The sequence below is a fragment of the Salvelinus alpinus genome, chromosome 22 (assembly GCF_045679555.1).
Source record: "Salvelinus alpinus chromosome 22, SLU_Salpinus.1, whole genome shotgun sequence".
NCBI classification, from domain to species: domain Eukaryota; kingdom Metazoa; phylum Chordata; class Actinopteri; order Salmoniformes; family Salmonidae; genus Salvelinus; species Salvelinus alpinus.
Genome location: NC_092107.1, coordinates 18830760 through 18853649, shown reverse-complemented (window position 1 = coordinate 18853649; position 22890 = coordinate 18830760). Strand labels below are relative to the sequence as shown.

The following is a 22890-nucleotide window of genomic DNA, read 5'->3' as shown; positions in this document are numbered from 1 at the left end:
GGACCACCAAAACAGCGGGCTCACGCCCTCATAGCGCAATGTGGGAAACGTAGTTTCTTAGCTGACAGATATGCCCGGGAGAGGGAGAGAAAACAACATGATGATTGTCAAAATATACATGTTTTATTTACCGTGCATTGTTTAATTGTTATTAGAATATTATCCATGAAGCAGTGTGCAGTCAAACTGATCACTGAAAGTTTACAGCAGTCGTGGGATGGTTTCTTCAATATAGACATCTCATCCCAGTTCTTGACTGAGGGAGGTGACACCTTTGCCAACAATCCCACATGGCACAATGTTTTCAAACCAGCCCATATCTGTGTTGCAGTTCAGTGCCAATCCATGAGATGTTATGTATCTCCCACAATGGATTCCTGAAAGAGGAAACATTTGACTGTGATATCAAGGATGACACATTGTAGCCCTTTTGTTCTAAACATAGCAAAAAAATTGTTATTTAAATCAAAGGTTAACATACCAATGGCACATATCTTGTTGTTTCCAACCCAGACCCCAGTGTCTGGGGAGGTGGAGGCTTTTACCGCATACTTCCTGAAAAGGTTGATGACAGTCCTCTCCAGCTCAAATACATACCATTTCACACTTTTCTTGAAGCAGCCCAAGTTGATTATCAGGTAGGACACCAACTCCCCTGGGCCATGGATAGTTATGAGCCCGCCACGGTTGCTACGAAAGAATTCAGCACCAATGAGTTTGAGTCTTTGCTCCTCTTCTAATGGGTATAGTGAATGTCTGATTCTAATGGTGTAGACTGGCTGGCGGGTGTTCACACAGTAGCAGAGCATTGTGCAATTTAAGGCAATGAGGGTCACATTACTGCCCTCTAGGATTTCACTGTTCGAACAACATCAGAGAGAAAATGTCTATGGAGCCCTCTCTGAATACTTTGAAAATACAAATTCCCCCTTTCCCTACGGTAGTCTGTTAGGCCTATAGTAGATTTGCGAAAGTTAATGGAACCCCTTGCTTTCACCCATCTGTCTTGTTAGATCCAGGATATGGAGAGAATTATACATTGATTTCATAAGTACTTGAACCAGGCCTGGGCATTGGGGGTAGAGGTGGTATCTACATTCTTGTAAATTTCCCTCCATCTACACCGACCTGAAAAAACAGGACTGGTAAAAGCATATGTCAGGTAGGATAAGGGCCCACACCACATTGCTTTCACCTATCCAGTATTTTTACATCAGCGCAGATGAAAGGAATGGCATGAGGGAGTCAAATTAGATTATTGTCATGCAGCCCTGATAGGTTCCTTGAATGTTTAAATTTAGTGGGGAGACATAAATCTTACATCGAGTGGAACCAATTTTTTCTTTCACTAGTAGCTCTGTAACATTATTCAGACAAGAGTAAGAAGGGCAGGTCTAGGAATAGGCTAATGTAAGTACACATGATACTATTCAATTCCAACATGTACTATCCACTGGTCCCTATGTTTCATGTCAGTTTTATTAAAAGCACAAGCTCTGACTCATGATTACTAGTCTTATTAAGTTAACTGGGACTGGTTGCAAAGAATAGGCTAAACCTGAGAAACTGTCGCATTGCAACTATTCTAAAGAACAGTCAATATGAGCAAATCATCATGAAATATCTCTGCACAATGCTCTTGGTGCTCCTCACTTTCTTGGCCATTGCATGTAAGTCTTGAAAACGACCCCCTTGTGAAGCAGACAAGATCAGAATTACTGAAATGATGATTGATTCATCTAGCTGTAAAATTTTTCAGTGATATTTTGCTGTTTAGTTTTACCACAGATAATTTGCATGTATTTGAACCGTTACAAAACTGTAAACTGTGACACTATTTATAGTTGCTCAGCAGATACATTTTCTCTGGTGATAAATACGTAATTGCTCTAAGAACCTATTTATAATACTGTACCTACATTTCATGAAAGTGTGAAAGGTAATTTAATCAAATGAAGATACTTAAAATTATACAAAGGCAAACAAAAAACGAGCTGTTTTTAAATGACAGGTGATGTAAATGAGGCAACTGCATGCTCAAACCACAGCGGGGTCTGCCGTGCTGTCTGCCTGTCAGCAGAACTACCATTTGGAGTTCTAAAGGATTTGTGTATGTATATTTGTGTACGTCGAGTTTTTGCAACTAATGGTGCTACGATGCTTAGAGATTCGTACTTTTAATTTACGCTTTGTTTTACCCACAAGGACAAGTTATAATGTAAATAACTGTCTTAGTGGAGCACGTGATAACACCTTCGATTGGGTTCTGTTTACCAATTGATCTCTGGGTCTTCCTTTCCTGTGGCGGTCCTTATGAGAGCCAGTTTCATCATAGCACTTGATGGTATTTGCGACTGCACAAACACAAGACCGATACTGTCATCGGATCTTAGAATGTGCCAATGTTTGTGAACGATTCCCATAATTTGTTCAGCGCACTTTGAATAGTGGGTAGTAAGAACGCAATAATGCTTATTTTTGCGAGACTGTCCTTGAAAGAGCTCATGTCTCGATTTGTTTTGGATTTTCTCAATGGCAGAATTATTTTGACAATTTTTTTACCCCCTCTCCTTGAATTGTATTTGCGTCTCAGCCATATTTCTGTCTAAATTATTTTGATTCGACAGAATTGGCTGTAGGTCAAACTGTTTCTCAAGGGAAGCAGGTGACAGCCATCAGCCCTCAACAAACTGTTACGATCAGTAGGTTTCCTTTAAAGATCAATATATAGAACATTATCCTCACACAAAATCAGAAGATCAAGGAAACAGATTTCTTTGTTTATTTTATTTAACCTTTATTTAACTAGGCAAGTCAGTTAAGAACAAATTCTTATTTACAATGACGGCCTACCAAAAGGCCTCCTGCGGGGACAGGGCCTGGGATACATAAAATTAAAAAAAATATATATATAAATATAGGACAAAACACACATCACAACAAGAGAGACAACACAACACTAAATAAAGAGAGACCTAAGACCACAACATAGCAAGGCAGCAACACATGACAACACAGCATGGTAGCAACACAACAGAACAACATGGTAGCAACACAACATGGTAGCAGCACGATGTTTGCAGCACACTTTTGATGTGTGTCAGATTGCATAGTAAATCTCAGGTGCTAAGAACAAGATTTAAGAAAATAATGGAATGCCTGGAGATGTTTTGCATCACCCCTTCATACAACAAAAATATCATCATGTACTGTTTCAAAATAATATTGTTAGACAATATTTTTTGTTGTTGAGAGGATTGGATGTTGACTGTTTCTCCATGTAACCCACATACAAATTAGCATAGTTAGGAGCCATAGGGGATCCCATAGCAGTACTCTTCGTCTGAAAGAAAATAATTTAGAAACATGAAGTAGTTGTGTGTGAGTACTATTTCAGCCAATGTTATAATGCATGCACTGGAAGGTAGTTCATTAGGGTCACGTTGCAGAAGAAAATGTTCCATGTTTTCACTACCGCCCTCGCGTGGAACATTCGTGTTTAACGACTAAACATCAAAAGTAACTAACAAAGTATTCTCAGGGAGAGTGTCGGGGTAGGTTCCTTGTTCCTTGTCAATCATTGTCTTATTGGTGAAATCAGCAGTCAGACAATATCTTCTTTAAGTAAATCAATCAAACCTTTATTAATGCAATTGCAGACAGAAGTTGACAACGGAAGCACATCACGTATGTTTCAGAGTAAGTTCCGCAAAATAAAAAAGGTTAAAGTTGCTTTAATATAGTTGCAGTCGACCTCTAGTGATGTAACTGCCTATGTCAACACCTTCTACTCATGAGACCAAGCCCATGCATATACAGTTCTAAAAACTTGCAGGAGAAAACAATAGTACTGTCACGTTCCTGACCTGTTTTTCCTTTTTCTTGTATGTATTTAGTTGGTCAGTGTTATGCTGGTGAATGAGGACCCAAAAGCGACTTAATAGAAACAGAGTCTTTAATCCAGTCTTAAACAAACAATGATACTCCTGGATAATATCATAGGTAAATCCAAAACAGGAAACTGAAATCCTCTCGTCAGTAGAGAGGAACGACTGGAGACGCGACCACAGACTGCAGGTCGCTTCAGGAAGGCACAGGCCGTAGCTGACATAGACACCTGCTCACACGCAGCATCTGAAGAAGGCAAAAACACGACAGGGCGGAACAAGGACACAGAACAGCAAACATCAAACAAGAATCCGACAAGGACAGAAGCGGAAAACAGAGGGAGAAATAGGGACTCTAATCAGAGGGCAAAATAGGGGACAGGTGTGAAAGAGTAAATGAGGTAGTTAGGAGAATGAGAAACAGCTGGGAGCAGGAACGGAACGATAGAGAGAGAGAGCGAGAGAGGGAGAGAGGGAGGGATAGAAAAAGGGAAAGAACCTAATAAGACCAGCAGAGGGAAGCACAGGGACAAGACATGATGATCAAAGACAAAACATGACAGTACCCCCCCACTCACCGAGCGCCTCCTGGCGCACTCGAGGAGGAACCCTGGCGGCAACGAAGGAAATCATCAATCAACGAACGGTCCAGCACGTCCCGAGATGGAACCCAACTCCTCTCCTCAGGACCGTAACCCTCCCAATCCACTAAGTACTGGTGACCACGTCCCCGAGAACGCATGTCCATGATCTTCCGTACCTTGTAAATAGGTGCGCCCTCGACAAGGACGGGGGGGGGGAGGGAAGACGAACGGGGGCGCGAAGAAAAGGCTTGACACAGGAGACATGGAAGACAGGGTGGACGCGACGAAGATGTCGCGGAAGAAGCAGTCGCACAGCGACAGGATTGACGACCTGAGAGACACGGAACGGACCAATGAACCGCGGAGTCAACTTGCGAGAAGCTGTCGTAAGGGGAAGGTTACGAGTGGAAAGCCACACTCTCTGACCGCGACAATACCTAGGACTCTTAATCCTACGTTTATTGGCGGCTCTCACAGTCTGCGCCCTGTAACGGCAAAGTGCAGACCTGACCCTCCTCCAGGTGCGCTCACAACGTTGGACAAAAGCCTGAGCGGAGGGAACGCTGGACTCGGCGAGCTGGGACGAGAACAGCGGAGGCTGGTACCCAAGACTACTCTGAAACGGAGATAGCCCGGTAGCAGACGAAGGAAGCGAGTTGTGAGCGTATTCTGCCCAGGGGAGCTGTTCTGCCCAAGACGCAGGGTTTCGAAAAGAAAGGCTGCGTAATATGCGACCAATCGACTGATTGGCCCTTTCTGCTTGACCGTTAGACTGGGGATGAAACCCGGAAGAAAGACTGACGGAAGCACCAATCAAACGACAGAACTCCCTCCAAAACTGTGACGTGAATTGCGGGCCTCTGTCTGAAACGGCGTCTAACGGGAGACCATGAATTCTGAACACATTCTCAATGATGATTTGTGCCGTCTCCTTAGCGGAAGGAAGCTTAGCGAGGGGAATGAAATGTGCCGCCTTAGAGAACCTATCGATAACCGTAAGAATCACAGTCTTCCCCGCAGACGAAGGCAGACCGGTAATAAAGTCTAAGGCGATGTGAGACCATGGTCGAGAAGGAATGGGAAGCGGTCTGAGACGACCGGCAGGAGGAGAGTTACCTGACTTAGTCTGCGCGCAGTCCGAACAAGCAGCCACGAAACGGCGCGTGTCACGCTCCTGAGTAGGCCACCAAAACCGCTGGCGAATAGAAGCAAGCGTACCCCGAACGCCGGGGTGGCCAGCTAACTTGGCAGAGTGAGCCCACTGAAGAACAGCCAGACGAGTAGAGACAGGAACGAACAGAAGGTTACTAGGACAAGCGCGCGGCGACGCAGTGTGAGTGAGTGCTTGCTTTACCTGTCTCTCAATTCCCCAGACAGTCAACCCGACAACACGCCCTTCAGGGAGAATCCCCTCGGGGTCGGTAGAAGCCACAGAAGAACTAAAGAGACGGGATAAGGCATCAGGCTTGGTGTTCTTATTTCCCGGGCGATAGGAAATCACGAACTCGAAACGAGCGAAAAACAACGCCCAACGAGCTTGACGTGCATTAAGTCGTTTGGCAGAACGGATGTACTCAAGGTTCTTATGGTCAGTCCAAACGACAAAAGGGACGGTCGCCCCCTCCAACCACTGTCGCCATTCGCCTATGGCTAAGCGGATGGCGAGCAGTTCGCGGTTACCCACATCATAGTTGCGTTCCGATGGCGACAGGCGATGAGAAAAGTAAGCGCAAGGATGGACCTTATCGTCAGAATGAAAGCGCTGGGACAGAATGGCTCCCACGCCCACCTCTGAAGCGTCAACCTCGACAATGAATTGTTTAGTGACGTCAGGAGTAACAAGGATAGGAGCGGATGTAAAACGCTTCTTGAGGAGATCAAAAGCTCCCTGGGCGGAACCGGACCACTTAAAGCAAGTCTTGACAGAAGTCAGAGCTGTGAGAGGGGCAGCCACTTGACCGAAATTACGAATGAAACGCCGATAGAAATTAGCGAAACCGAGAAAGCGCTGCAACTCGACACGTGACTTAGGAACGGGCCAATCGCTGACAGCCTGGACCTTAGCGGGATCCATCTGAATGCCTTCAGCGGAAATAACAGAACCGAGAAATGTGACAGAGGAGACATGAAAGGCGCACTTCTCAGCCTTCACGTAGAGACAATTCTCTAAAAGGCGCTGGAGTACACGTCGAACGTGCTGAACATGAATCTCGAGTGACGGTGAAAAAATCAGGATATCGTCAAGGTAAACGAAAACAAAGATGTTCAGCATGTCTCTCAGTACATCATTAACTAATGCCTGAAAGACAGCTGGAGCATTAGCGAGACCGAACGGCAGAACCCGGTATTCAAAATGCCCTAACGGAGTGTTAAACGCCGTTTTCCACTCGTCCCCCTCTCTGATGCGCACGAGATGGTAAGCGTTACGAAGGTCCAACTTAGTAAAGAACCTGGCTCCCTGCAGAATCTCGAAGGCTGACGACATAAGGGGAAGCGGATAACGATTCTTAACCGTTATGTCATTCAGCCCTCGATAATCCACGCAGGGGCGCAGAGTACCGTCCTTCTTCTTAACAAAAAAAACCCCCGCTCCGGCGGGAGAGGAAGAAGGCACCACGGTACCGGCGTCGAGAGAAACAGACAGATAATCCTCGAGAGCCTTACGTTCGGGAGCCGACAGAGAGTATAGTCTACCCCGAGGGGGAGTGGTCCCCGGAAGGAGATCAATACAACAATCATACGACCGGTGAGGAGGAAGAGAGTTGGCTCTGGACCGACTGAAGACCGTGCGCAGATCATGATATTCCTCCGGCACTCCTGTCAAATCACCAGGTTCCTCCTGAGTAGAGGGGACAGAAGAAACAGGAGGGATAGCAGACATTAAACACTTCACATGACAAGAAACGTTCCAGGATAGGATAGAATTACTAGACCAATTAATAGAAGGATTATGACATACTAGCCAGGGATGACCCAAAACAACAGGTGTAAAAGGTGAACGAAAAATCAAAAAGGAAATGGTCTCACTGTGGTTACCAGATACTGTGAGGGTTAAAGGTAGTGTCTCACATCTGATACTGGGGAGAAGACTACCATCTAAGGCGAACATGGGCGTGGGCTTCCCTAACTGTCTGAGAGGAATGTCATGTTTCCGAGCCCATGCTTCGTCCATAAAACAACCCTCAGCCCCAGAGTCTATCAAGGCACTGCAGGAAGCAGCCGAACCGGTCCAGCGTAGATGGACCGACAAGGTAGTACAGGATCTTGATGGAGAGACCTGAGTAGTAGCGCTCACCAGTAGCCCTCCGCTTACTGATGAGCTCTGGCTTTTACTGGACATGACATGACAAAATGTCCAGCAGAACCGCAATAGAGGCAAAGGCGGTTGGTGATTCTCCGTTCCCTCTCCTTAGTCGAGATGCGAATACCTCCCAGCTGCATGGGCTCAGTCTCTGAGCCGGTGGGAGGAGATGGTTGAGATGCGGAGAGGGGAAACACCGTTAACGCGAGCTCTCTTCCACGAGCTCGGTGACGAAGATCTACCCGTCGTTCTATGCGGATGGCGAGTGCAATCAAAGAGTCCACGCTGGAAGGAACCTCCCGGGAGAGAATCTCATCCTTAACCTCAGCGTGGAGTCCCTCCAGAAAACGAGCGAGCAACGCCGGCTCGTTCCAGTCACTGGATGCAGCAAGAGTGCGAAACTCTATAGAGTAATCCGTTATGGATCGATCACCTTGACATAGGGAAGCCAGGGCCCTGGAAGCCTCCTTCCCAAAAACTGAACGATCAAAAACCCGTATCATCTCCTCTTTAAAGTTCTGATAAACGTTAGAACACTCAGCCCTTGCCTCCCAGATAGCTGTGTCCCACTCCCGAGCCCGACCAGTAAGGAGTGATATGACGTAAGCGATCCGAGCTCTCTCTCTTGAGTATGTGTTGGGCTGGAGAGAGAACACAATATCACACTGGGTGAGAAAGGAGCGACACTCAGTGGGCTGCCCAGAGTAACAAGGTGGGTTATTAACCCTAGGTTCCGGAGACTCGGAAGACCAGGAAGTAGCTGGTGGCACGAGACGAAGACTCTGAAACTGTCCTGAGAGATCGGAGACCTGAGCGGCCAGGGTCTCAACGGCATGACGAGCAGCAGACAATTCCTGCTCGTGTCTGCCGAGCATTGCTCCCTGGATCTCGACGGCAGTGTTGCGAGAATCCGTAGTCGCTGGGTCCATTCTGGGTCGGATTCTTCTGTTATGCTGGTGAATGAGGACCCAAAAGCGACTTAATAGAAACAGAGTCTTTAATCCAGTCTTAAACAAACAATGATACTCCTGGATAATATCATAGGTAAATCCAAAACAGGAAACTGAAATCCTCTCGTCAGTAGAGAGGAACGACTGGAGACGCGACCACAGACTGCAGGTCGCTTCAGGAAGGCACAGGCCGTAGCTGACATAGACACCTGCTCACACGCAGCATCTGAAGAAGGCAAAAACACGACAGGGCGGAACAAGGACACAGAACAGCAAACATCAAACAAGAATCCGACAAGGACAGAAGCGGAAAACAGAGGGAGAAATAGGGACTCTAATCAGAGGGCAAAATAGGGGACAGGTGTGAAAGAGTAAATGAGGTAGTTAGGAGAATGAGAAACAGCTGGGAGCAGGAACGGAACGATAGAGAGAGAGAGCGAGAGAGGGAGAGAGGGAGGGATAGAAAAAGGGAAAGAACCTAATAAGACCAGCAGAGGGAAGCACAGGGACAAGACATGATGATCAAAGACAAAACATGACAGTCAGGGCGTGAGTTGGGGTGGGTTGTCTATGTGTTCTTTTTCTATGTCGGGTTGTTTGTGTTCGGCCGGGTATGATTCTCAATCAGAGGCAGCTGTAAATTGTTGTCCCTGATTGAGAATCATACTTAGGCAGCCGGGGTTCACGTGTGTGTTTGTGGGTGGTTGTATCTCGTGTTAGTGTTCGTGCCACACGGGACTGTTTTCGGTTTTGTCACGTTTGTTGTTTTTGTATTTGTAAGTGTTCTGGATTGTTTCGTTATAATAAATCATCATGAACGCAAATCACTCCGCATATTGGTCTGATCCTTCTCGCCTCTCCTCGTCCGAGGAGGAGGAAGACGACAGCCGTTACAGAACCACCCACCAACACAGGACCAAGCGGAGTGGAGAAGGGCGGCAACAGCAGCAGAAAGAAACCCAGGACTCCTGGACTTGGGAGGAGATTCTGGACGGAAAAGGACCCTGGGCTCAGCCAGGGGAATATCACCGTCCCAAGGCGGAGTTGGAGGCAGCGAAGGCAGAGAGGCGCTGGTATGAGGAGGCAGCGCGGCGACGCGGTTGGGAGCCCGAGAGTCAGACCCCAAAATTTATTGGGGGGGGGCACACGCGGAGTGTGGCAAAGCCGGGTAGGATACCTGAGCCAACTCCCCGTGCTTACCGTGGAGTGAGAGGGCGTCGTACTGGTCAGACACCGTGTTATGCGGTAAAGCGCACGGTGTCCCCAGTACGCGTGCTTAGACCAGTGCGGGCTATTCCACCTTGCCGCACTGGCCGGGCTAGGTTGGGCATCGAGCCGGGTGTCATGAAGCCGGCCCAACGCATCTGGCCTCCAGTGCGTCTCCTCGGGCCGGCGTACATGGCACCAGCCTTAGAGAGGGTGTCCCCGGTTCGCCAGCATAGCCCAGTGCGGGCTATTCCGCCTCGCCGCACTGGCAGGGCTACGGGGACCATTCAACCTGGTAGGGTTGGGGAGGCTCGATGCTCAAGAGCACGTGTCCTCCTTCACGGTCCGGTATACCCGGTGCCACTTCCACGTACAAGTCCTCCGGTGGCAGCCCCCCGCACCAGGCTGTCTCTCCGGGTTCTCTCTCCAGCTGCTCCCACCTGTCCAGCGCTGTCAGAGCCTTCCTCCTCTCCAGCGCAGCCAGTGTCTGAGCTGCCTGAGCTGCCTGCCTGCCCAGCGCTGTCTGAACTGTCTGCCTGCCCAGCGCTGTCTGAACTGTCTGCCTGCCCAGCGCTGTCTGAGCTGCCTGCCTGCCCAGCGCTGTCTGTCTGTACTGAGTCTTCAAAGCCGCCCGTCTGTACTGAGTCTTCAAAGCCGCCCGTCTGTCCTGAGCCTTCAGAGCCGTCCGCCAGACAGGAGCCGCTAGAGCCGTCCGCCAGACAGGAGCCGCTAGAGCCGTCCGCCAGACAGGAGCCGCTAGAGCCTTCCGCCAGACAGGAGCCGCTAGAGCCCTCCGCCAGACAGGAGCCGCTAGAGCCTTCCGCCAGACAGGATCAGCCAGAGCCTTCCGCCAGACAGGATCAGCCAGAGCCTTCCGCCAGACAGGATCAGCCAGAGCCTTCCGCCAGACAGGATCAGCCAGAGCCTTCCGCCAGACAGGATCAGCCAGAGCCTTCCGCCAGACAGGACCAGCCAGAGCCGTCCAGTCAGGACCAGCCAGGACCGTCCAGCCAGGACCAGCCAGAGCCGTCCAGCCAGGACCAGCCAGAGCCGTCCAGCCAGGACCAGCCAGAGCCGTCCAGCCAGGACCAGCCAGAGCCGTCCAGCCAGGACCCGCCAGAGCCGTCCAGCCAGGATCCGCCAGAGCCGTCCAGCCAGGATCCGCCAGAGCCGTCCAGCCAGGATCCGCCAGAGCCGTCCAGCCAGGATCCGCCAGAGCCAGCCAGCCAGGATCCGCCCCTCAGTCCGGTGTTGCCCCTCAGTCCGGTGTTGCCCCTCAGTCCGGTGCTGCCCCTTAATCTAGTGGGGTTGATTGGGAGGGTGGCCATTGGGAGGAGGCCAAGGAAGCGGGGTTTGACTATGGTGGGGTGGGGACCACGACCAGCGCCAGAGCCGCCACCGTGGACAGACGCCCACCCAGACCCTCCCCTAGACTTTATGCTGGTGCGCCCGGAGTTCGCACCTTAAGGGGGGGGTTATGTCACGTTCCTGACCTGTTTTTCCTTTTTCTTGTATGTATTTAGTTGGTCAGGGCGTGAGTTGGGGTGGGTTGTCTATGTGTTATTTTTCTATGTCGGGTGGTTTGTGTTCGGCCGGGTATGATTCTCAATCAGAGGCAGCTGTAAATCGTTGTCCCTGATTGAGAATCATACTTAGGCAGCCGGGGTTCACGTGTGTGTTTGTGGGTGGTTGTATCTCGTGTTAGTGTTCGTGCCACACGGGACTGTTTTCGGTTTTGTCACGTTTGTTGTTTTTGTATTTGTAAGTGTTCTGGATTGTTTCGTTATAATAAATCATCATGAACGCAAATCACTCCGCATATTGGTCTGATCCTTCTCGCCTCTCCTCGTCCGAGGAGGAGGAAGACGACAGCCGTTACAAGTACAGTGTTTTCTAAGAGCTCAGCAGTAATTTTCCATTCACGTGTGGCTTACAGTGGTATGTCTGACTTGTCTCTTATCTATTTACTCCCCAGCGGGGGTCTGTGTCTATGTATCTCTTTTAGCCTTGAGGCGCTTTCTCACAGACACCCTGTTTTGACTGCAATGGCTCACACATCTGCTCAGACCATTTCTTATAAGAGGCACAGACTAGAAAAGAACTGTGAAACTGTATTAAACCTTATGTCACCCCCTGACCATAGTTTGCTTTGTATGTTTTATGTTTTGTTTGGTCAGGGTGTGATCTGAGTGGGCATTCTATGTTGTATGTCTGGTTTGTCTATTTCTATGTGTTTGGCCTGATATGGTTCTCAATCAGAGGCAGGTGTTTTTCGTTGTCTCTGATTGGGAACCATATTTAGGTAGCCTGTTTTGTCATTGTGGGTTGTGGGTGATTGTCTAAGTGTAGTGTTTGTGTCAGCACGATTGTTCATTAGCTTCACGGTTGTCACTTAGTTGTTTTTGTAGTGTTCGGTTTTCCATTAAAATGACGAACACTTACCACGCTGCGTATTGGTCCGACATTTCTTACTCCTCAGATGAGGAGGACGAAGACAGCCGTGACACCTTATTATGCATATATTGCTAATCTGTGGTCCAGGACCCTATAAATGTAGTGGGGGAGGGTCTTATAGCCCTCCCCCTTCTATTAATACAACATAAGCATGAATACATCAATCATTTGGTGCAGCCCCTATCACGACCCCAAGGTGACCCCCACCATTCCCCCCTTTGAGACTAATTAGTCTCACAGTTTCAATCATAATATTCTCCTCTGAAATCAAACAGATTTGGCAAATCTCCCGGATCCATTTGATCCCAGGGATGGCCTGCTAAAGGGAGAAACAACTCCTGAGGTTCCTGGAATGCTGGTGGGGTGGGGTGAGTCTGTCTATATTCCCATTCCTCCTGAGTCCTGGGAAGAACCTCACGAGTTGGATAGACAATGGGATTAAAAGAAACCAGAAATGCACCAGTCTCACCTTCAGCACGATTTGTATCAGCTTCCACCAACACCATCACTCCAGCATGTTCAAGAGCAGTTACAGGGATTTTCTTACAAATATAAACAGCAGCCAACATCACCAAACCTCCTACAAGTATAGGAGTAAACAATGAAAACAAAGTTAACATAACTTTCCCCATTACATTTCCAAATTTAGCATTAAACCAGTCACCAATTTTGTCAAAGACAGATTTTTCAGATTTTGAGAGAGTTTTACTAAGATCAGCAATCTTATCAATTATCGCAGTCATATTCTCAGAGGAGTCAGGGAGGAGCAGAACACAATTGTCAGGATCAACAATACCTAGTACGTTACAGTGTCCTCCTGGCTAAATCCTCGGATCGTTAAATTCATATGGGCCTGTAAAGAGTTGGTTCAATTTTTCACCCACTTTCCCAGGACAGCCACACCCCAGGAGCGTATGACTGACATACCAAAAATCTCACCCGAGAGTAGGACATGACCATAGGCTTCCTGGTTGTCTGGGATGAGTTGTTTGGCGTGCTTCAGTTCCCCAGAGTTGGTTTGACCTGTCACATTGAAAAGGTCGGTGACCGGAATTCTTAAACATTTCTGTTCTCCCCAAATAACAACACCCCCCCCCATCCAGGAGGTAAAGTGAGGTACCCCTTGTCACTGCATACCGACATCCATCTAAAAGGTGCTCCCATGCCTTCCTCTATCCTGGAGAGGTTTACACCTGTCACCTGTTGCTATAAGTCTAACACACTAAAATCTCCTTTAGCATAGTTTCTCCTATCACTATACTCTTCTCTCAGTTGACCCATATATACACGGCAAGCTCTAGTATCTCCTATATCTTCCTTCCCATCATTACAAAGACACAGGGCAGGGGGTTGATTTCGGGCTTAGGGAGGTCAGTATGGGATTGATGCTCAAGCTTCCATTTCCTAACAATTCTATCCACGGGTACCTGCTGGGATAATTACACCGTACAGAATGGGTAGTTCTTACCGTGAAGACTGACTCACCTCTCCCGAGACAAGTTCTAGGCCATAGAGGGATCTGCCTGCTTCCTTCTACCACATTAGGTAAGTTTGCTCCCTTCTTGTGACCATCCCCAAAATACATGTGTCCCATAATCCCCGGGTAACCTCTCAGTTCTTCTCCCAAAGAACAGTCCTGTGGTCTCCCTTTGCCTAGTAGGTTGTTTCTCATTACCTCTCTGCATAAAGTATAAAAACCCACATTCAAAATCCGTCCTTCTCATAGGCTCAGCCTGACTCCCGAACAGCTCAGTGGTTTCCTGGCCTCTTCGTCTGATTTACAATTGTTCTCACCATTTGTATCCATTTGTTGTTTTCCTCAGATCTCCCAGGGGGTCCCGTGGTTACGCCCACAAGGAGACCCATGGAAAGGATGATGGGGAAAACAAACCACCAGACCCGGTGTAGTCTCTATTTCCTAGTTATAGAACCTGCATGTGAAATGATGTCTCCTTCTTCTGCTCGTTGGCTAGAGCCTTCTTCTTCATCTTTCTTTCCGGCCTTTTGGTCTGGGCCCTCTGCTACTGTCCTTTGGATCGGACCTTCTTCTTCTTTGGACCTTCTTCGGACCATCTGGCTCGGACCTTCTTCTTCAGATGTTCTCAGGGCCTTGCTCTCCCTCCCTCCAGTTGCTCATCCATGGCTTCCACTCTGGGAGGTGCTTGCAGTGGAAGAGATGATGCCAGCCGGACCTCTCCGCCACTCGCAGGGCTGTTGGTGTCACCATGGTTACCTGGAATGGACCCATCGTGGTTGGTTCCATTTTCGCTTGCGGACTCTGATTTTCACCCAGTCTCCAACGTTTATGGGAAGCTCATCAGGGTCTTCACCTGGGGGAACCTTGTTTGCTTTCCTGTGGGCAGAGTGGAGAGACCTGACAATAGAGGTTAGTTCTTTCATGTACTCAATGTGATTACACTGTGCCTCAGTTATGTCTATCTGTCGGTCAGTCATAGGTCAAACACCTGGTGTGTTCATGGGTCGTCCTGTTAACATCTCGTAAGGTGTACAACCAATAACTTTGTTAAGGCTGCTGCGCATTTTCATGAGGACAAGGGGCAAGCATTCCACCCAGCTCATTTTTGTGGAATGACGGGCTTTTGCAAGCCCCCCTTTGATCTTTTGATTAGCCCTCTCTGTAATCCCGTTACTCCGCGGGTGATAGATGGACACAAACTTCTGGTCAACACCCATCATTTTGGCCACTTTAGCAACCACATCTCCTATGAGATGGGTGCCATTGTCTGCATTTGCTAATCGGCAAATAGTAGAGATCATAGTTGATGGTAAACAGGGCATGCCAGACAAAAGATGTAGCCATAAGCCAGACCTAGGACAGAGAGAACATCCTCTCTCCCTCCACACTTGGTGGTTGAGAATATCAGCCTGCTGCTGTTTCTCAAGATCAGTAGTTTCAGATGACACAAACAACTAAAAATAGAATGCATGTGTGTTACAACGGGAAGCAGCCAATTTGGCCTCCTCATCAGCTATGCTGTTACCAATACCAGCATAATCACTCCTGCCCGTGTGTGCCTCAACCTTAACAATAGCCAAATTGTTAGGTTTTCGCATAGTTTCAATCAACATAAGGTCTGTTTTTAATAGGTGTGCCTGTGGTATTAGTAAACCCTCTTGCTCTCCAAACCCCACACCATAACAAACCATCCCCAATAGCACATGCTGAGTCTTAATAAACAGTAAGTGCCTTTCATGCCCCTAATTCACAAGCTGTTTTCAGAGCTAACAATTCTGCCTGTTGTGTTGATAAATGTTCTGGTAAGGGCTGTACAATTTTTATTTCTCCTGCAATATCTTCCTCAGAAAAAGCAACATGTTTCTTCCCTGTGTTTTGATCTATATAAGCAGATCAACAAACAGCACCATGTCAGAGTCAAGCAGAGGTTCATCAAACAAGTCTTTCTCTAGTATACATTCCTGGGCTGTCCCGATGCCCCTGTTACTGTTACTGATCATTTGCTCAGGGAAGCCTGAGCTTGTCCAGGTTAGCCTAAACAGGAACAGTGAGCGCCAGTGTCTATTAGAAATGGTAGGTCATGTCCATTAACATTAAGAGTAACCATTGGCTCTTCTCTTCCATCATTGAATTCGTACTGGGGACACTGGAACAGGGGAGTCGGGCACCTTCATTGTTGATTCTGAGGGAAATAAGAACTGTTGGTGTTCTGATTTCCCATTGGCCATGGCTGTCCTCTGTCATTAACTTGTCCTCATTGTCCATAGGGCATAGGTTGCCCCGGGGGAGCATTTCCAGCTCCGGGCGAGTGGTATTGTGGTTGAGGAGCATACTGTTGCCGTGGTGGGTAGTACACTCCATGATGTGCCTTAGCAAAGTTTCCTCTTCCTCTGCCAGGTCCAAAGTTTCTTCTGCCCCTGTTGTAACCTCTTCCTCTTCCATTTCCCCCACACTGCAAACTCAAATGCCCCAACTTGCCACAGGTCCAGCATTGAGTGTTGTTCCAGTCACGAGGGGCTCTGGCGGGCCCACCTCCTCTTCCAGTCCATGTTTGTGTGTCACCATAAGGCTGAATAGGGAAAGGCACATACCCCCTAGGCACCAGGTTCACGGGTGCCGGATGTGACTGTGGGGGAGCTGCAGACTGTGGTTGTGGTGAGCCTGTAGAAACAACTTGAGCAGCCATCATATTGTGAGTAAAACCACCACTTCCTTTCTCGATCTGTGCAAGCTGGGCCTTCTTCAGTGCAGTGACTAGTCCTCCTTTTCTTGAGTTCTCATCAGTCTTTATTTTCTCCCAGTTTCTGAACCAGTGTCTGAGATACTCTTCTTTCTCTCCCCCAGTCTTTCTTCTTCGCTCTTTCTGACTTCCCTTCCTTCCTGCTCTCTGAATAGGTCAACCATGGATGGTGGCACATTGACTACTAAAGAGGCAAAAAAAAGTACAGTCTTTTTTTCTTTAGGCGTCCATATGTCTAGGGTCTTCCAGTCTGTTCTCTTTTTGTGGAGTGAGTTGGGGTGGCAAGGGATTCTCCACAGGAACTGTGCCTCCTTTTTTCATCCAATTCTATTGTTCTCATGCCGCTTGTTGCTGCTGTTGTGTCATCCACCTCCTTCATCAGAGTCCCCTCGAGGATAATTGTGGTTGCTTCTCCATTTTCTTCTGTCAGTGGTATGAGAGGGTCGATCTGTGTATAGTCACCTCTGGGGTCCTCTGGGTTGAGTCTCATATGGCGGCGGGAAGTATTCCTGTTCTGCCTCTGTCCTGACTAATTTCTTTCCTCCCGCACTCTATTGTTCTCTCCAGCTTTAGTTTGGTCAAGATAGCCTTGTTCATGAAGATCTGTCCTTTTCTTCTTCTCCTTCTTTTTGTCAATTTTTCTTGTCTGAATTATCTCCTTGACTAAATCCAACCTAGTCTTGTTGAATGAACCATCCAGTGGATATCTGTTTTCTCCTGCCATCTCTGTCCAGACATGCCATTTCTTAAAAATTGATGTAAATTCCACAACGGGAAACTTATTTTGCATATATTCAACAGGCGTGACAGGCTTCATTGCTCCTATCTCCTCATTCTGGTTTGACTGTGCCATGGTGCTCTGGCTTTTTATTTAGATAGTCTGCATGTCATGTGTTTTCCAATTTCTATAGGGTTATCCTACAGTGGGTGTAATATGTATGAATATGCCTATATAAATTGTTCTCTATCTCCTTTCAGTGTGTGTTAAACAACAGTGGGTGATACTGTAATCCTAATTCTAATCTCACTTAATCCAGGCTATAGTAAATGGTTCTACCAAACTCAAATATATTTCACACACGGGCCTCACAGAATCAACCGCATGCTAGACTTCAATTCCTAATATTATATCTTAAGGGTATAGAGTAACAGTAATATTATATTCACCAGTGCCCCTGGTGATAGCGTCACGAAGTAATTTTCTATGAATACAACTTTACAAATACACATTTTTACAGAATACAACTGCCTTGTAATAACTTACTGGTTTACTAAGGGTTGTACATTTCCTATACTGTCGTATGGTAGGAAAGTGTCACTAACAAATATGTTCAACCTTTTATTCAAATAACTTCTGTCCTACTCCTAACTTTTTATTCCACCTTTGGACCATTACCCAATAAAACCGCCATAATCCACAGACAAACAAACAAATGAAATATACAAGAATCTCCTCCAACCGGGGTGGACACTTACCCCTGGCACTCACCCCTGCAATGGCTCACACATCTGCTCAGATCGTTTCTTATAAGAGGCAGAGACTAAAAAAGAACCGTGGAACACTATTAAACCTTTTAATGCATATATTGCTAATATGTGGTCCAGGACCCTATAAATGTAGTGGGGGAGGGTCTTATAGCCCTTCCCCTTCTATTAATACAACATAAGCATAATCAAGTATTATAACACATCTGTCACATTCCTGACCTGTTTTCTGTTGTTTTGTATGTGTGTGATGGTCAGGGCGTGAGTTTTGGGTGGGCAGTCTATGTTTGCTGTTTCTATGTTGGTTTTGGGTTGCCTGGTATGGCTCTTAATTAGAGGCAGGTGTTTTGCGTTTTCCTCTAATTGAGAGTCATATTAAGGTAGGTTGTTCTCACTGTTTGTTTGTGGGTGATTGTCGCTGTGTCTGTGTATTTTGCACCACACGGTACTGTCTCGTCTCGGTCGTTTATGTGTTCCTCGTTTCATGTAAGTTCATAGTTTAGGTCTGTCTAGTTCGTTTTGTTATTTTGTTAATCATTCAAGTGTATTTCGTTTCGTGTTTTTCCGTCTTGTCAAATAAACATTATGTATTCATCACCCGCTGCGCCTTGGTCTACTCACTCACCGAGGGACGGCAGTTACAACATCAATAATTTGGTGCAGCCCTTATCATGACCCCAAGGTGACCCCCATCAAGAGGATCAACAGATTCAATAATAGAGATCATACTGCTGATGTCCTTTACAAAGAAGGGGAGCTGTTCTGCGAGTGGTCTAATAAAAAAGTCAACAAAAGTCGATAAAGGGGCCGTTACTGTACCAATGCCCACTACAATAGGGCGCCCTGTAGGTTTTGTAACATTCTTGTGTAATTTCGGCAAACAATAGAAAGTGTCAATTTTAGGGTGTTGAATAGCCAAAAAGTCGTGTTTTTTTAGGTGATTTGACCAGAACTTAAAGACCCATCTAGGACAGTAAAGATAGTGTTCTGAAATTGGGAAGTGGGGTCACTTCTGAGTTTCTTGTAAAAGGTGTTGTCAAGCAGTTGTCTATGACATTAATTTACATAAACTGTCCTCCATGTGTACACCAACCCACCCTTATCAGCAGGGTGGGTAAGGACTGACGTATCGGATTGTAATTCATCTTTAGGTTTGTCAGGTTTTGGCCAGGACTGTTCTGGTTTTTTTTGTCACTAGATGTCCCCATTGCACCTTTTTTGTACCTTTTGTTTTTCCCTTGCTCTAATTATTGTTTGCACCTGTATGTCGTTCCCTTGTTAGTATTTAATCCCTGTGTGTTCCTCAGTTCCCTGCTCAGTGTTTGTATGTTAGCACCCAGCCCCAGCCCAAGCCTTGTTGTGAACATATATTTTTCTCTTGTTGGATTTTCCAGAGGTTCTCTGGTTTTGTTCTTTTGTATTTTGGATTAGTCTTTTGAGGTTTGTTTTTCCCTTGCTGTTTTTACCACTTTGTGGATTTTCTTTGTATTTTGGAAGATATCTATTTTTTATTAAACCACCATCTCTAGTACTGCTGTGTCTGCCTCATCTTCTGGGTTCTGCCGATTTAGTGACTGTTTCTCGCACCGGGTCCTGACAAGGTTATTATGGAAAGATTTGTACTCATGTTTGTTCTTAAGGAGATTACCAACATCTTTTTCAACGAGTCTGCAATATGTCTCAATATTTATTGTGATTGGCTGGAGGTACAAAATAACTCTTACTTCTAAAAGGAGTCGGAGTATGTGCAGGTGAGCAGCCTACATGTTTAGTTGAAATATCACGATTTGGGGAGCTACAGTATTCCCTTAAACGGATGTGTCTAAAAAACTTTAACATGTCTACCTTAACATCGAAATCTTTCATTTAAAGACCCTTGCTCCCTTTGGTCTCAACTTAGACTTTGATCTGAAGCCATTTTTGTGATTATTGTGATTTTGCTATTCATTGTAAATGTTTGTAGGCCTATGTATCCAAATTGTGTCTGTGATTTTGCTATTCATTGTAAATGTTTGTAGACCTATGTATCCAAATTGTGTCTATGATCGTATGCTCTCCATTTATGTTTTTATATGTTCTATTTATATCTGTAAATTAACCAATGATATCAAGCCACACCCGGCCATGGATGCTTATTGAATTGTTTTATTTCTGCCTTTTCTATTCCAGACATTCTGAAATTCACTAAAGCATCCCATGTATGTAACTTTAGTCTTTCACTTTTCAATGATTACCACCTGTGTGTGTCCTTTGACACTACATAAACTGGTGACCCGCAGTGTTTGTCATTATACCCTGATGAAGACAGCTTGTCTGTTGAACTGTTGATATTATTAGGTTATTAAATTGTTGCATCTGACCTCCTGGTGTGTGGCTCTGTTCTTCTTTTTCACATGTTATTGTCATGCACCTAAAACTTTGCTTCAATTCCAGCTTCCCTGACATGATTATCACACATACAATCTGTTTTGAAATTAAATGGTTAGACATTTTAAAACACTCTGTGGAAGATATTACATTGTTGCTGGGTTTTGAGTAATATTGTGTATGATGTCGTTGGGTACAGAGTAGAGAACAACTTGAGCTAAGCCTGAAGCTGAGGCAACAGTGCAATCCGATCTCTAAAGCCTTGTTCATATTGGCAGTTGGAAGTTACTCAACTCCTATTTATTTGCATATCTGATTCGAATCTGTTCTTTTTCCTGCAGTCTGAACAGCCAAAAAGCACATGGAATCAGATATTTCAAGCCCCATTTCAAACCACCTTAGGTGATTCCTGGCCATGTGATTTGTCTGAACGGTCAAATCTGATATACACTGCTCAAAAAAATAAAGGGAACACTTAAACAACACAATGTAACTCCAAGTCAATCACACTTCTGTGAAATAAAACTGTCCACTTAGGAAGCAACACTGATTGACAATAAATTTCACATGCTGTTGTGCAAATGGAATAGACAAAAGGTGGAAATTATAGGCAATTAGCAAGACACCCCCAATAAAGGAGTGGTTCTGCAGGTGGTGACCACAGACCACTTCTCAGTTCCTATGCTTCCTGGCTGATGTTTTGGTCACTTTTGAATGCTGGCGGTGCTTTCACTCTAGTGGTAGCATGAGACGGAGTCTACAAACCACACAAGTGGCTCAGGTAGTGCAGCTCATCCAGGATGGCACATCAATGCGAGCTGTGGCAAGAAGGTTTGCTGTGTCTGTCAGCGTAGTGTCCAGAACATGGAGGTGCAGCAGGACCGCTACCTCCGCCTTTGTGCAAGGAGGAGCACTGCCAGAGCCCTACAAAATGAACTCCAGCAGGCCACAAATGTGCATGTGTCTGCTCAAACGGTCAGAAACAGACTCCATGAGGGTGGTATGAGGGCCCGACGTCTACAGGTGGGGGTTGTGCTTACAGCCCAACACCGTGCAGGACGTTTGGCATTTGCCAGAGAACACCAAGATTGGCAAATTTGCCACTGGCGCCCTGTGCTCTTCACAGATTAAAGCAGGTTCACACTGAGCACATGTGACAGACGTGACAGAGTCTGGAGACGCCGTGGAGAACGTTCTGCTGCCTGCAACATCCTCCAGGATGACCGGTTTGGCGGTGGGTCAGTCATGGTGTGGGGTGGCATTTCTTTGTGGGGCCGCACAGCCCTCCATGTGCTCGCCAGAGGTAGCCTGACTGCCATTAGGTACCGAGATGAGATCCTCAGACCCCTTGTGAGACCATATCTTGACACATGCACATTTGTGGCCTGCTGGAGGTAATTTTGCAGGGCTCTGGCAGTGCTCCTCCTTGCACAAAGGCGGAGGTAGCGGTCCTGCTGCTGGGTTGTTGCCCTCCTACGGCCTCCTCCACGTCTCCTGATGTACTGGCCTGTCTCCTGGTAAGTGACTTGTTTTTCAAGTCACTTGCAAACTGGGAGTTTCCAATCAACAGTGATCATAACATTAATTAATTTCCATGGCGGGGTGTCTTGGGGAAAATATGGGAAACTCTTGAAAAATAAATAAGTGAAAAAAGACTATGGTTTACAAATAGCTTATATTATAGCAGTGAATATAACTTTAGGCGTGCGTCAACTCTAAGTCCAGGACAGTAGGCATTTGTACTATTGGTGCCCACAGTAAATGCATTGCCACTAGCCTACAGTCAGATTGCCTGCCCATAGAGCCCCACATTGGAGGTGTCATAATACCTATAAAACCTAGTGGTCAAACAGGGAAATGGTTCCAATCGTTTTTCTACCATACATTTTTCCTATAGGGAATTTTAGTAGAGACACTTAAAATAAGGGTTGTGTTTTGTGTAGGCTTACCCTGGTGTATCTGAGAGTAAATACAGGCAAATTAAGGTGCCCTCTTCACGACTGTCTTGGTGTGTTTGGACCATGATAGCTCGTTGGTGATGTGGACACCAAGGAACTTGACATTTTCGACCCACTCCACCACAGCCGGTTCAATGTTAACGGGGGCCTGTTCGGCCCACCTTTTCCTATAGTCCACGATCAGCTCCTTTGTCTTGCTCACATTGAGGGAGAGGTTGTTGTCCTGGCACCACACTGCCAGGTCTCTGACCTCCCTGTAGGCTGTCTTATCGTGGTCGGTGATTAGGCCTACCACTGTTGTGTCGTCAACAAACTTAATGATAATGTTGGAGTTGTGTTTGGCCACGCAGTTGTGGGCCGAGTTTGGGAAACCCTGCCCTAGGGGCTTGGCGCGTGCAGGCTATTCCAAGGCGCGAACTCCGCTAATCCGGTAAAATAAATCAAGCACACCCAATTTGTGTTCCTCTGCTGTCGTTGATGC

General features: G+C 46.7%; 1 pseudogene; it reads right to left on the bottom strand.

The window, feature by feature from the left end:
• Window positions 1-101: 101 nt before the first annotated feature.
• Window positions 102-16301, bottom strand: LOC139548708 (octanoyl-[acyl-carrier-protein]:protein N-octanoyltransferase LIPT2, mitochondrial-like; annotated as a pseudogene).
• Between the last annotated feature and the right edge of the window lie 6589 nt (window positions 16302-22890).